Raw genomic sequence first — 14,799 nt, 5'->3', positions numbered from 1 at the left:
AGTTTTAGTTATTCAAATAGTGTGCATAGGTGGTGGGATTGCGAGGATAAGCTTAGGACGGTTTTGGTGGAGGTGCCGGGCACTCACGTGAATAATGCATGCATTATTCTTGCAATTTTCACCAGAATTATCACCGACCGCCAGTGGCATCATAAAATGATATTCATATTTTTGGTAGGTATAATATAAATACCTAAAGTATCATATTGCTATTTTTGGCTTTATTTTTAATGCTTTATTAAAATATACTTAAAATTTTCCTAAAAAGTAAATATTTTATTAAATATAAATAAATATTATGCTTTTTTATTGGGGTTTTGATACTTGTGTTGAGCATAGAATAGTTTTACATTTTGAGCGCGTTTTAATTTAATAATTTACATTTAAATCGTTTTGTGCGGTTAAGTCGCGCTTTGCTCGCATTTTCGGTGCTTTAGTAATGGACACCGGCGGGCTTTGCATGGTTATGAAAGTTGTGGAATTAAAACATGAGCTGGTTTGATGGCAAAAACCTCAAAGTAATAAACAGAATTATTTTTTTAACAAAACGTATTCATTTATGAATGTGTAAAATAAAAATAAAGACATTTAACAAACATAATGTGTACAACAACGCAGAATACACTGATGTGTTCTTTAACGTTAGCTAAAAGTCAAGATAAGTGTTGATTTCCGGCAAAAGTAAAAATTCGCAGTAAAACTCCAAGACCAATCTATTAAAGCAACTTTGACGTATCCCCTCGACGTCGTCGCCGTCGTTGCTAAGTTTTCCTTTATTGCGTGTTTCCTCCGCTACCGCTCGCCTCTCGTATGCTCGTCCGCATCTCCGGAGCAATATCTCAGCGTTTATCTGGCGCGCTCCGAAACTCCCGGTTCGTAGCTAGCTCTGCATGCGCACTTGAAGCGCGCGAGGTCGAGTGCGAGGCGCTGCATTACCGTCAGCCACCGTGATTGATGTTACAAATTGCGCTCATCACACTTGCCACTCGCGCGTACTCCCCCACCACACGCGAGTTTCTAAACTAATACAACTAACGCCGCCGCCGAGGCACGCGAGACAGCCGAGACACATTGATACAGGACAGGTCTTGATGCGGGGGCGGCTAGAGCGCACCCAGTGAGTGATACGCCAATTCGCCGACATTTGTTTGCACGGATACTGAGCGATAAGAAACACAGACACATTTATTTCCAGCTCACACAAAAGATAAGGAAAGTTTTATTTTACCAAAAACAGAAATAAAATTATCTAAAATTTTGATATTTTTGTTAGAGTTGGTGTCTTATAGTTAAGTAGTGTTTGGTGTGTACTTTAACCGATGACTCATGCTTAGAGCTTGATGAGTTTTCGTCTAATGTCTGGCAAACTCTCAAAAGGCAATCTTGTATTCCCAAAGCAAATCATCGTTTTGACCAATTTCACTGCACAACAGCAAAAAATTCCACAAAAAAATAAAGAGCATAATAAATAACTAGGTATTAGCTATAGAACATATAATGTCTTTCATAAATATTTTATTGCTTGCTTCTTGTCAAGTTAATAACATATTTATACCGTTTAGGAATGTCGGAATGTCTGAAAAATGATGACATTATTAAAACGAACTCAATTTCCCACTTTCACGCGAAAAATGCGGAATGCGAGTCTTTGTGCCGAGGTGGTAATGCGCGTTTTCAATGTGAAAATTACATTTGCGATAAGTATCTAATCGTTTTCCATTAGCAGTTCATTCACACGCTTTAAATGGCAGTCGTACAACGTTGTACAACGTTGCATTCTTTGTAGCATTTTTACCATTCTCTGCAATTCCAACAATTTAATTCCAGCAATTCACATATTTTCAGATGATTTCTGACATTTTTAAAGATATAATTACTTCAAAAATGTGTTTTGTAATGTTTTAATAGATAAAAATTTAGGTTAATTTTTTCCATGGTTGCCAGATAGACAAATTTTAACGAAACTCACCGAGCGTGAGTCTGACGCTGAAAAACAGATGTGCACCATACGCACAAAGTGGCTGTATTTAAATTTCTTCCTCAGGACAATTTCAGTCCTGCCGGGTGAAGCGTGACGCGACACGGTTCAATGCAAGAAACGTACCGAAGCGCACTGTGTGTTTCAATGTCTTTCATTTCAATTTTGTTGAGTCGCACAAAGTTTGCAATATATTCGCTTGATTTTCCGCATGATTATACCTATCTTACCCAAAACTTGTTTAGGATATAAACAAAATGACAGATTTTGTAATTTTAACGAAGATGAAGTAAAAATAAAAGTTTTAATTGTATAAATTGCTGTTGGACAATAGATGAGAAAGTTAGTTGTTCACAACAAGAGTTCACTAGAGTTTACCCTTTCGACTCGGGAAGTTCAGCAGCGAGTTGCAGTTGGAAACGTCGCCGTTGCCGTCGGCGCGTTGTTGATGCACTCGGTCCAAGTTATGGATTGCTCTTGTGCATGCGAAGATCAACAACTAGTTACAACGTATGCATACGTAAGGAGCGTACGATTAATGCGCCCCGGAACTGGGACTCCTACTTCGAGTCAAATTCGAAATTTGGATTTTCGTGCGGGCACGGCGCCCTGCTGTACCTATTTGTTAGTTTGGCTGTGCGTGCACTTTGTAATTAACTTGGGTTCCACTCAGAGTAACAGATTTAATTAACGTGTGTTTGCACACATCCTGAAACATCTCCACACATACATACGAGAATTACACTAAAAGATTATCTTCAAAAAACTAAAAACTAAACTTTTTTTTTGCAAAATCAAACAATTTTCTAATTTTGACACGGTTTTAATTTAAATTTTACCACAAATAATAGCCTATGTGTTATTCTGATTAATAATCTATAACATTGCAAAATTAGGTCAAAATTTATTCAGTGGTTTTTGTGATATTGAAGCACAAACATATATTTTCACATTTATAATATTATTTCACATGTGCGGAGAGAATGAAACCGAAGTGCTTGTCGTCAGCAGCAAAAATGCAACACAATTTACTATTAAATATGAATGCGCTTTTACGAATCGCGTGCAAGGATAAAACAGAAGCAAACGTGGCTGGAGTCTAAATTCAGAAGCAGGGAAAATGTTTGCGACGTGCGCGACAATGCAATCCTGATGGAAAACTATTGACAGTTCGATTTTATAACATTCCCGCTTTATTCCAAATTCGGAAATTCCACATATGATACCCTCACACGTGCTTCAATCAATATAAAAACTAAAAAAAATGAAATTAGAATGTTTTCAATAAAAAGAAAATCACGAAGTGTTATTTATCAGTTGCTATCTGGGGTATACTCGCCGAATTCGTTTTGTTTTCGTATAACCAATAGAAATAAAACTTTATTTGTATATATACGGAATAAACAGAATCAAATCAGAGACGGAACGAGTCTTCCAATTGTTCAATTTTCTTCCGCGCGCAGCGTCTAAGAAGGGTTGTTTTTGTACGCGGCTCGCGCCCTCCGCGATTGTGATGCAAACATTGGGGACGCCGTTTAAATAAATGTCCTTGCATCTTGCCGAATCGGGAAATTCCAATACAACTTGATTACGCGCAAACGTTGCGCAGGCAAAACTTTCCGAAACTTTTTCCAGTGCCAACACAGGTAGAAAAATAAACGTCCTAGATGACTTTTTCGTTCATTGATGAATACGTTTACATAAAACTTTTATTATTCGGTTAAAAGTTTTATGTTTGTTTATATATTTTTCAAATGAACTAATTTATACCGAACACAGTGTATACTGATGTTTATGTTTGGTTGTTAAATAGTTTCTGTGGAGGTGGCGCGCAGCTGGAAACCTTTTACAATCGACGACAAAGCGGGAAATAAACTTGAGTGGAAACTTTTAATTGGCCACCAAAGATAAGCAAATTTAAAATACGAAACAATTCACTGCAAACTTTCTGCACAAATTAAAAACAAAACAAACAAATTAAAAATAAATTTAAAAAATATTTAAATCAATATTCTGCATGAAGCGTTAAATTTTATTATTTTTATTATTATACGTTATGTTAGTTATTGTATGCATGCTGAGATGAGATTGCTTAAAGTGTTTTGAAAGGCAGCAGCGCAACCGAGCGGCATCCTGCAGGAAAATTGTTTATCAAATGAGAGATTTAATGTAGCGTGTCCTTGGTGAGCTGGGGGCTGCTCGTAGCACGGGTAGTTCGTTGTGTAAGCATCGATTATAATGCGACGACAATGTTGCTGTTACGGGATAACGACACCTAGACATTATCTCTTAGCGCATTGCATTACGGCGTGGTGGAAAAAGGCACAAAGGCGACGACGACGGCTTTTGTTATATTTAAACGATGCCAAGCAAGGAAGCACCTAAGGAAACACGTTTGACTCAAATCGTTTGAAATTATTTAATGGTTATTTTAATGGCGTTGCATTAATTAAATATATTTAATTACTTTTGCAACAACTTCACTACATCCAGGCGTAAAATAATAAAAAATAAAATTTAAAATTAAACGTAATATGATTACTATTACACAGTCGTGAAATTCCTAGTGTTCCTAGTGGGTTATTTTATGACATAATAAAATAATTTTTTGTTAGATTGCAATGTGCAATGTGTAATGTCTGTTTGCACACTGCAAACGCCTTGAACATGTTCCAAGAACTATTTGCACAGCGCGGATTCTTTTGTTTTTTCAATTAGAGCGCATGACGACCCAATTTTCCTTCGTCCATCTCGGAATTTATCGAAGATGCAGACAACCCGTCGCGCGCGCCAGAATAAAATGGAAAATAAAAGCGAGGTTAGGAGAGCGCCCGGAGTTGATCTACTCGACTGACTTTGGTGCACGCTCTTTCTAGCCGGGATTTCATCGATTCGTTCAATAAAGCATGACCGGCACAGGTTTGCTGCCGCGAAAGAAATATTTCATCGTCGACTAAGCGAAGTCGAAAGGTCCGCGAACCCCCATTATTTACGCATTTCCTCTGTTTCACCCACAACTACGCATGCCTTCGTCTACACCCTTTTCTATTCTTCCACTGGCCCATCCAAGCTTGGATACAATAGCCACAACAATACATTATCAACTCTTACTACTTGTATTTCTACCAAATGTTTCAAATAGTGTTTTTCTATTTGATGAGAACCACAGAAGTGCTTTGATTTGAAGAAATCTGGTTGGACATTTAACCGTGGAGATTTATCTGATTCAAGATGAAGATGAAGATAGGAGTATCAAGTGCAAGACCGTTGATCCCAAAGACATTCTGTATAAGTAGGGTTGGAGGGATTGAAGCAGGGACTTCCCATCTTCCTTCTTGCTTGCTTCCATTGTCGGTTTTTGATGTCCGAACCCTCCTACTCCATCTACCCAAACGCATCATGATTTATCCTTGGCGCTTCTTTCACCAACACGACTAGACCGGACGTACAAAGGAAAGAAACCTAGTTTCCGACATAATATGTAGGTATACAGTGCGTGTACTGACTAGGGAACAACCTCAACTCCTCAACTCCTCCCGAATTCCCTTGGTGTAGAATTCCAATGAGTTTTGAGGGTTGAGGCCTCACTCCCAACAAGTTAGGTTACCACCACGATTGGAGAACTGTCCTGAGGTGTGTATAAATGTCAAGGGAGTCTTCGGAAATTAATCACCCTCTTTAGCACACCACATCGCCATCGTCATGCCATAAGCACCAATTCATTGAATTTATAGAATAGAAAATAGACGAATGAATTATCCCCCAACTGCCTATTTGCGGGGACGAGGGGTTGAAAACCGGATTGAATAGAATTGCAAAAGAGGCAGGGGTGCGGCCGCCTTCGGGAATTATCCGTGTTATCCACGCACATTATTGAATGCCTTCTTCTGGCCAGCAGTTCGGAGATGAGTCCTGTAATGAGTGCAAGCGGGATGGAAGTCCAGATGGAAGTCGGTTGAACCGTGCGGCCCGAAGCGATTTTGAATAATGTAGTAGTTGCGTTCACGGTATAAGGTTTCTTCACTTAGCTTCCAATTTCATACGAAATGCATTTCGCCGGTGCCAGTATCCATCCCACGCCTATCATCTGCTCACCCTATATCCAGCCATCATGGATGAATGCTGGTGCAGAATCCACAAGCGGGGGGCTTATGCGCTTTATGAAATTTTAATAAAAATCTTTTGTTCATTTAGCAACCAGATCGTGGAAAACATTCCCGTTTTGTGTGCGTTAGTGAAAAAAGAAGAATTTTCATCAAAATAGTCGAGAGGTCGGAACTAGTCTAAAGGAACTTTAATACCACTTTATTAAGCCGAGTGCAATCAGAATTCAATTAAACGGAATTTATTCGGAGGAGAAAAAAATCATGATAAGATCTAATATGTTTTTTGTTGTAATTCGCTCATAACTCGTTGCTCATTGGGCGTATCAACTTGACGCGCGTATAAAGCTCGCTAATATAAAGCTTTTACAACCTTTTGCTGTCCATAAAGCAGGATGTTAAATTGACGACATCAAAGCAGCATGCATGTGAACCGGTGCGTCATAATCATATAAGGCACGTTTAATAAATATAAAAACGTATCATGAATCACAATTACTTCTAATAAAATAACAAACACTAAATTAATCGGGAAAAAATCCAAAAAAAAAAAACGATAAAAAATTATGTTTATTTTAAATTAAATTCATAAATACTTATTAGTAATGCGTATTAATAAGTAATAATTAATTTATTTCTAATTTGTATCTTCCGCATGGTTAAAATTGCGATCCGAAATGCAATTATGAATAATCATAACACAAACTGACACGCAAAACAGCGAAATGTTCAATTTTAATAGAAATTCACGAATTGGAGCAAACGAAGTTTACGAGCGGTGGCGATGAGCGCGCGCCATTACCACATCACCATTACGTCCACCCCCGCTTACACTTTTGCTTACATCCCGGGAGCAATCATGCGGGCGCCAGTATCGAATCCACCCGCGTATGTAAGAACTGAAATGCTGAAGGACAGAGACGCACAAACAGGTTATGAGATGTGTGATGATGCAAAGAAGGCCATCGTAAAGGACGTTTATGAATATGAACACATGAGCGCAAGGACGATGAGGACGCCGAGAGGACAATGAGAATATGTAGGTAGATGGGCTGCGCACTAGGCGACCGGGTTTTATTAATTATTGTACTCACATACACACATGTGACTCAAACGCATCTTTTGCGTTGTTGCTTTGTTCCTACAATATGAACATTACTAGCCTGTTTTGATAATAAATTTTTAATTGTTAGTAGGTGTATAAAATTTTCATAACCTCCTGGAAAATTAATTTGCATTTCGTTATGCCTTATTTAATGAATGTAATAATTTGTGTGGGTTTAATAAATATTTCTGCTTTTGATGAAAAGACGAAATCGAAAAATCGTAATTAATATAAATAAATTTTGTTTATTTTCGTCGGCGGACAGCAGTGATGGGAGTCGCCCTGCGGCTGGCACCGGAATATAACGGAATATAAGACCGGAATAAATAAAAAATAATACGAAAACTACACGATTTGGTCACCGGCCAACTCTGGGATTTGTTCGCCTAACCCCATCCATATGTGTGTATCGAACGGGCGGAAAATCCACACACAGTAAATATATGCCCCTTGCCGAATAGCCTCCTTTTGTCAGCGTTAAACCGAAAATTGTACGAGCATTACCACTATTTGGCTCGCGCAACGACTGCTTCTTGTCTCAAAAATCGAAATTCGCACATCGGTTGATATGTGGCTCCATCTAAAGGTTCAACGTTCAATAATAAACTGTATTTTCATCAGAATTCCATGTGCGTCGCAATAAAAATCGTATTTTAATCCCAATGCGAATCGACGGACTTTTTTGTTCAGCCTCATTTTCAATTCCTTGGCACGACTTCCGCCAATCGCTAATTAACTTAACTCGGCGACTGCGGTCGCGATAACGCTGGCTTAATCGATTCAATAATGTACTTGCCGAGAATTGGAACAATTTGCAAGTTTCCTTCACCAGCGCACCACGCACACGCTACCTGTGCAGGCGGCTAGCGTGTGCTGGTGAACGCGGCGGACGTAAATTTGGGGAAACGCGCCGTCGGTTTCCATATTCTGTTCGATTTTCGCCGATTATCATTGAGGCTTGCATTCGACCAAATTCTCCAGAGATTTGCTGAGTTAAATGCGTCGCTAGTCAAAGTCTGCTTCAAGTTTCTGAACTTACTCGAGTGCTTTAATTTAAAATTGCGCTCGAATGCAAAATTAACTTACATGAACTTACAGAATGTAATACATAAGTATCTGTTATAAAATTTTTCAATTTGTCAAATTCGCAGGTCATTTACAAAGCTGAAGAATCGTTACGCTTGCTGGCTGTTTCTGTAGCGTCGTAAAATTTACATATTTCTGATTTAATGCGCGCTGCACATCGCCCGGCGCCTCCGCCTCACAATTAAGAATGTTAATAGACGCCCCCGCAATCGGGCAGCCTTAGCGGTGCTTGTCGCACACCGGAAAGTGTCGCGATCATTAATGGCAGATTGTTCTTTCCGGCGATCCGCCAGCGTGCAAATGCAAATCGAGTGCTCAAGCGCCTTTCTTAATCTGTTTTTAATGCTTTTTTTGGTCGGTGTAGTCGTCGCGATTCGTAAATATCACACGAGGATATTAAAAACGCGCAGCTCATTTGTTCATGGCTGGCTGACAGAACCACCACCACCGCAAGTGATCTCAGGAAATTATGTTCTTCGCCGGCGATGGAAAGTCGTTTGTGCATCCTGCGTCCGCTCTGCAACGATAGTTTGCTAAGTTATTGGAGCATTATCCGCACTTTAATGCTCCGCCAGCTAAACCATCGTCATTTCTATCACGTCCATGCACGCCTCGTAAAATTAATTGTTAAGATACCTACAAAATATAAATAATGTGTTTTTGAGCAAGAGTATAGGACATTTTAATAATAGTACAGAATTGCCGATTGATTAATAATTCAATTCATTACGGTAATGTGTCGTTGAGTAGGTAATTTTATTAGACCCATTAAAATTTCCTGCCGAGATCGGCGTAGGGTGAAAGCAAACGAACGCGATGAAAATGTGTCAATTAATAGAATGAATGACGCAACTTTCTGAATGGCAAGTTATAATGTGTAACCCGATAGCGAACGTTTAGGCGCACCCGAAACCATCACCTCTGCACCGCGGTGCCATTGACGTGCGGCGAAGAAATTTAAAACGTGATTACACTTTGTAAAGAGTCTTCCGAGTTAATGGAGGCTCTAACAGCATTCGGCGAGCGGCTGCGTGTGCGTGATGTCTGCTTCATTTCTCTTTTGTGCATCGCTTCAAGAGTCATGTCAATATTCCAACAAAAAGTTAAAAAATTGTGAAATAACTCAACACAATTTTACCATTCACGTTGTTTTTGTGGTCTGTATGTATGAATAAAATAATATAAAATGTCTGGATCAATTTTTTCGATGTATTTTTACCAGAAAAAAAAATAAATTTGAGTTTAAATCAATTTTTATGATATTTTTGATGTTTCGATGCCTTAAAAATTTAATGCATCTAAAATGTACAAAGTTTCATCATAAATTAACCGTCCGTTTTCATGCATCCTCGATCAAATCCTTGTTTTATAGGCAGCACATCAGTTGCGCTTGTAAACTATTAAACAGCACAAGGACCAGCACAAAAGCGGCATTCACGAACACCCAATTACTGTATCAGGTGGCAGTGCTCCAATATAACAACAGACTGTTTTACCAAGCTAAATACAAATACTACCTGTTTTGTGAAATTTAATTCGAAACCCTTTAATATCCACGAAATTATTTCAAATTTGTATCATTCCCAACATTAATTCACTCATAATTGTAACATTAAACAGATACAACTAAATAAATTTAACTGTTGCGAATTAAATGTAAACATAATGTATGATTCGAGTGGTTGCTTGCTTGGCGACGATATTGAGTTCGCTGTGGGTGTCATTAATTAAGTTTTAATCATGCGTGCGCGATGAATGCGCCCCGGCGCGTCCACCTGCCAGCACAGCCAGCCAGCCGAAAGCTTACGGCATCGAGCCGGTTACTTCGAGCAGATTTAACAATATAATATACAATACACGCATCGGCGAACATGGCTGCTAGCACGATGCATCGGGTATTTCACACACGAGAACAAATGAAGCGAAAACGCCGAGACCGGAAGCCGTACCACAGACCTGGATACGCCATTAATTATAATAATTAATAATGTCTTATAGATGTTGTGCTCACTTTGGAAGACAAATTATTAATTCAAGTCAAGTGGCGCAAAGGAGGGTTTTGTGCTGCTTTACAAAGCGAAACATGAAACACTTAATTCAAATTTCATTCAAATATTTGTGATTTTTGGACAAATAGTTAATAAAATTGGTTATAAACATGTAGCGCCATCTATGAACACCTACACAAACTATAAATATTTTCTATTTTACTGCAACCAAACTTACAAACATGAATAAATGTATTTTTGCTGAAATTTGATTTAATTTGATGAATAAAATAATTTTTATTTAATTCCTTTGAAAGATGAGTCCTCTACTGTGAAAGGTGTAAGCAACTAATGGAATATTACACGATGAGGTGTAAAGCACTGCCCGCACAACGTGTTAAATCCGCTCTGACTAAAATCTCGTTTGCATCTAGCTGGACGCCCACAATATTTGTGTTACAAACGTGAGTGGACAAGAACGCAATCATAGTAATTGCTATATCCATTACTCCGACACCTCAAAGCAGAATTCTGATATACTTATACTATATAACTTATTAAAATATAATTAATTATCACTAATAGTATATCTAGCAATGTTTAATGATCAAAGTGTTTACCATTACCTTAATATACTGATACACATTATCGTTTGACACACTGTTTGCTCAGAGCTCTGCTTTGATGCTAATCAATCTACTTGCACACGCAATTATCCGTGGCCAAACTTACTTGATTTGCCATTTACGTCGTTTGAGTCGCTTATCTAATACCTATATGGTGGTAATTGTCAAACCAAGTAACACAACTGCTTTCGGCCAGTTTTCGACATCGCGGGACTTCGTTCTTGGCGCACATTAGTCTTTCGCGCCGTCATAATACCCGAAACATCAATCAATCAATCATCACGGCCAGCTGACGGATGCTGGTGGTCGATGCTGGCGGTGGTCGACCATGGCGGAACATCATGTTGAGCATGTACGCTTATACGCATGTTGGCATGCGGATTAGCACAAAGGGATGGGGTGCAACACGCTGGGCGCTGATGACTGAACACGTTTAAGGTTTGCGCTTACAACAATGAGCCACGGACTATAAAATAAACACTAATTGTCGTAAATTTAAACAAATAAAATTGTCGATTTTGTAAATTTTTAAAAATAAATATAAAGGTGATAAGTTTTACGCGAAATTTTATGCATTTTATGTAAATTTGTTGTTTTGAAGTATCACAACCATAAAATTTAAATATCAAAGCGTTTAAAGTAATATTTTTGCATATATTTCAAAAGTAATAATTTTATACTCTTGATACCTTGTTTATTTTCCGAATATATGTTAATTACGCTTGCAGAAATACTCTTCATTCGAGTATCGATAAGTGTGTTCATGATATCGTGAAATCAAGCGCGACATCATTCGAGTTCTATCGAATTTCGACATTTTTATTGACGTTCCATCGCGCAATCGAGAGCGCTGCGCGCTTATCGCCCTCGCTCTGCTTCCTTTATTTATTCGACCGCTGCACGTAGAAATGCCGCCACCCTCCACATACCATCATAACGCATACGCGCGCAGATATACGCCACGCCGGGGAGGAATATGTGTCAAAGAACCAATTAACCTACATTCGACGCGTTTTATTTATTGCTCGCGCTGCGATGCCCGCAAGCCGCGCACCATTTGCTGCTTTGCTTCTTGTCGCTTTCCCGGAAATCGTGCGGTGTGTTTACTTTCGCAATGTCATCAGCGTTAGAAGAGCTAGGGGTCAATCTGCAAGGGCTTCGAGGATTTGTGTGTGAGTGGTTTAATCTAATAAACAAAAACAAGAACAGGACATGGGAGACGGAAATAAGAAAAATCAACAGAAGCTCAAGCAGGAAATATAAAAAAAGAATTTTGGTATTGTAGCACCTAATAGAACTTGAAATTAAATAAAAATTGTCATTTATAGATAAAATGACATTAATATTGCATATATTTACATGAAATATTAAATATTCAATGTATTTTTAATAATGAAATTATTTATTTATATCAAAACATAACCAAAATTGCACTAAACATATTTACAAAAATATTTACGAAAATAAATATTGATTTTTCTTATCTAGACAGCTAAATATATTTTTTTATGTTTTTAATCCGCATTTGGCCTAAAATTATTTAAAAAAATCAATTTAATTTCATTTGAATGCAAAATAAGCTTTAAATTCATGCATATTGCACATCAGAATCGTATGGAATAGCCAAGGGATGTTATTAATGCAGTGATGATACATTCGCCGAGCTGGTAATAGGGTCGAGCTGCGATAACGCATCATTTATTATATTTACGTTATGACTGAAACGTCCATGTAATTAATTACATACGAACTATTAAGCTGTGCAGTGTGCAAAGTAATATACGCATCTACCAAGTGTCCATAACAATTTTCACACATTTATACCACGTTTTTCTAGTCACAAATTAAAATAACGCTTAAAATGTAAAAATAGTATATTTAATATTATTAAATATTTTATTAAAATTTTTGAAACATATGGTTGAAATTTATATTCTAAACATTAAATAAGCCATTTATTTCGCTGATGGTGGTGCTAAAACCAAAAAACTAATAAAAAAGCAAGGAAACGATAGTGGAGGCGCCGGGCAACACGGTCGGTTATATAACATTTCAACATCCGTCGAGCTTTCGCCTCTCGCGACGCAGGCGTCGGCGACGGAATGAAGGAAACGTTTTAAAAGTCATCAATCATTACTCGCCTCGACGCCGAGCGCAACTAACTACCCAATCTAGAAGAAGTGCGCGCGGATGTTCGCATGTGTGCGTTTCTATTTTTTTACTTTAATGGCTAATCCGATGCCACGATGCTTCGATGTCGTGCGCAGGAAATGTTCATACAATTTCTGCACTCTTTTTTCAACTATTTGTATGATTGTGTTAATGTCGGCGCTGGTGTTGCAAACGAGGTGAAGAAACGGAACTTTACGCGTAACGATGTTATGCCGGCAATAACAACGTAACGACTTATTGATTACCTGCTGCAAAATACAATTTTTACTCTCATTTTTTCATCCCAATCAAAATCAGATGAGATAATTGAATTTACACCCTTCCGGTTAATTGCACATCAATTATTTAGAGTCATTAAAAAGTCCATTTCAACACATATTAAAGCTAATTGATTGATCAATTTTCAATTAAATAAAATATTTTAATTCAATTCTCTATTTTGTGAAAATAAATCTTATATTACATATTACATACATGATTCTATTGAAATTCGCTGAAAATTAAAATTTATCAAACATTAGTTCAACCCGAGGAAAATTTAATTAAAATAAATACAGAGCAAAAAGTTCAAGAGATGTGCGCCACATAACCGTTAGATAACTGTATGTAATTTAATTAAAACACGTTTGCGTACTCATTCATTTCATCCGTTTTGTAGGACTATTCGTTTTGTGGCTGGCATTAACCAATAGCCAAGTTGTACTTTCAAGAGTTGCTTTACAAAGATGAGAACTAATATTAGCCGCATTAGAATTATTTAAATATAAATTACTTACCAGCGTGACTAAAATTTAAAATGTATCCAAAATATTAGTCGCCTCAGGAATTGTTCAAATCCAATTTTTCAGTTCCGAACTCGCAGAAATCACAAACTTATTTATAGCAACAAAACGAAAAAAGTTTTTATTGAAATAGTTGTTCCTCTCAGGGCTTTAACACTTTATATCACTTCAGAATTCTGTGCACGGCAAAGTTGAACACAAAAGAACCAAGACGACGACCGGCGTGGAACTTGTTTATTTCTTTGCATAAAAAGTTAAATTCAATTATGTCTTTATACATCTCTTACATTTATCAATACACATTTCAATTGCACACATATCAAAACATTTATTTATTGATGTAGATTATAATTTGTATTTTGATTAAGTTTATTCACTATTTTATGCGATTAATTGATTGACACAGTTTTTTAAGTGAATTTTTTTGGTTGATATTTCCTCGTGGTGGCGGCAGCGGCGGCGGTTTATGCTCGGCGGCAATTCGAACGTGATACGCGACGGACCGCGATCAACTGGCGCGGCCCAGCCTCTCGCGGCGTCAGCGCCGCGGTGGCGGCGTGCGGCGGCGGCGCGTACCACCTCCGTGCCTACCGCGTTCTCTTTTTGCTGCTGTGTGTGTACCCCTTTCGCCTTTGCCTGGAGCCTGGAATTTTACGCAGCGCAATTTTCATGCATACCAAAAATAAACAAAATATTATTTATTGTTTTTGATGTTGTTTATTATCGCATAGGAAAATTATTTGAATTAAAACACTGTGCGTTTAACATACCATCTTGTTGATAAACAATAATTAAATTATTATAAGAAGGGGGCAAAAGAGCATTTCATAATTAAAATGATCACCAAAGGTGTGTGCGCTTTGAAAAGTCTTTGTCCTTTTGCGCTGGCGCTGCTCTCATCCTCACAGCAGGATGCCATTGTAGCAACCGCTCGACGGGCCGCGAGCTCGCAAAGAATA

The 14,799-nt window shown here is 38.0% G+C and overlaps 1 protein-coding gene across 2 annotated transcripts in view; it reads right to left on the bottom strand.

The window, feature by feature from the left end:
• Positions 1 to 14,335, bottom strand: part of LOC135799097 (limbic system-associated membrane protein-like) — a 78,607-nt gene extending 64,272 nt beyond the window's left edge. For both annotated transcript variants that reach the window (XM_065312115.1, XM_065312116.1), the window contains exon 1: positions 13,835 to 14,335. The gene's annotated coding sequence lies outside the window, so the exon portion shown is untranslated. The remainder of the gene's footprint in view (positions 1 to 13,834) is intronic.
• Between the last annotated feature and the right edge of the window lie 464 nt (positions 14,336 to 14,799).

This window comes from Atheta coriaria, unplaced genomic scaffold, assembly GCF_025399875.1.
Source record: "Atheta coriaria isolate IRGN ID8LTWV9N9 unplaced genomic scaffold, Caltech_Dcor_3.1 hic_scaffold_9_pilon, whole genome shotgun sequence".
NCBI lineage: Eukaryota > Metazoa > Arthropoda > Insecta > Coleoptera > Staphylinidae > Dalotia > Dalotia coriaria.
Note: the sequence above shows the minus strand (reverse complement) of the source record. Positions and strands in the feature narration are given on the sequence as shown.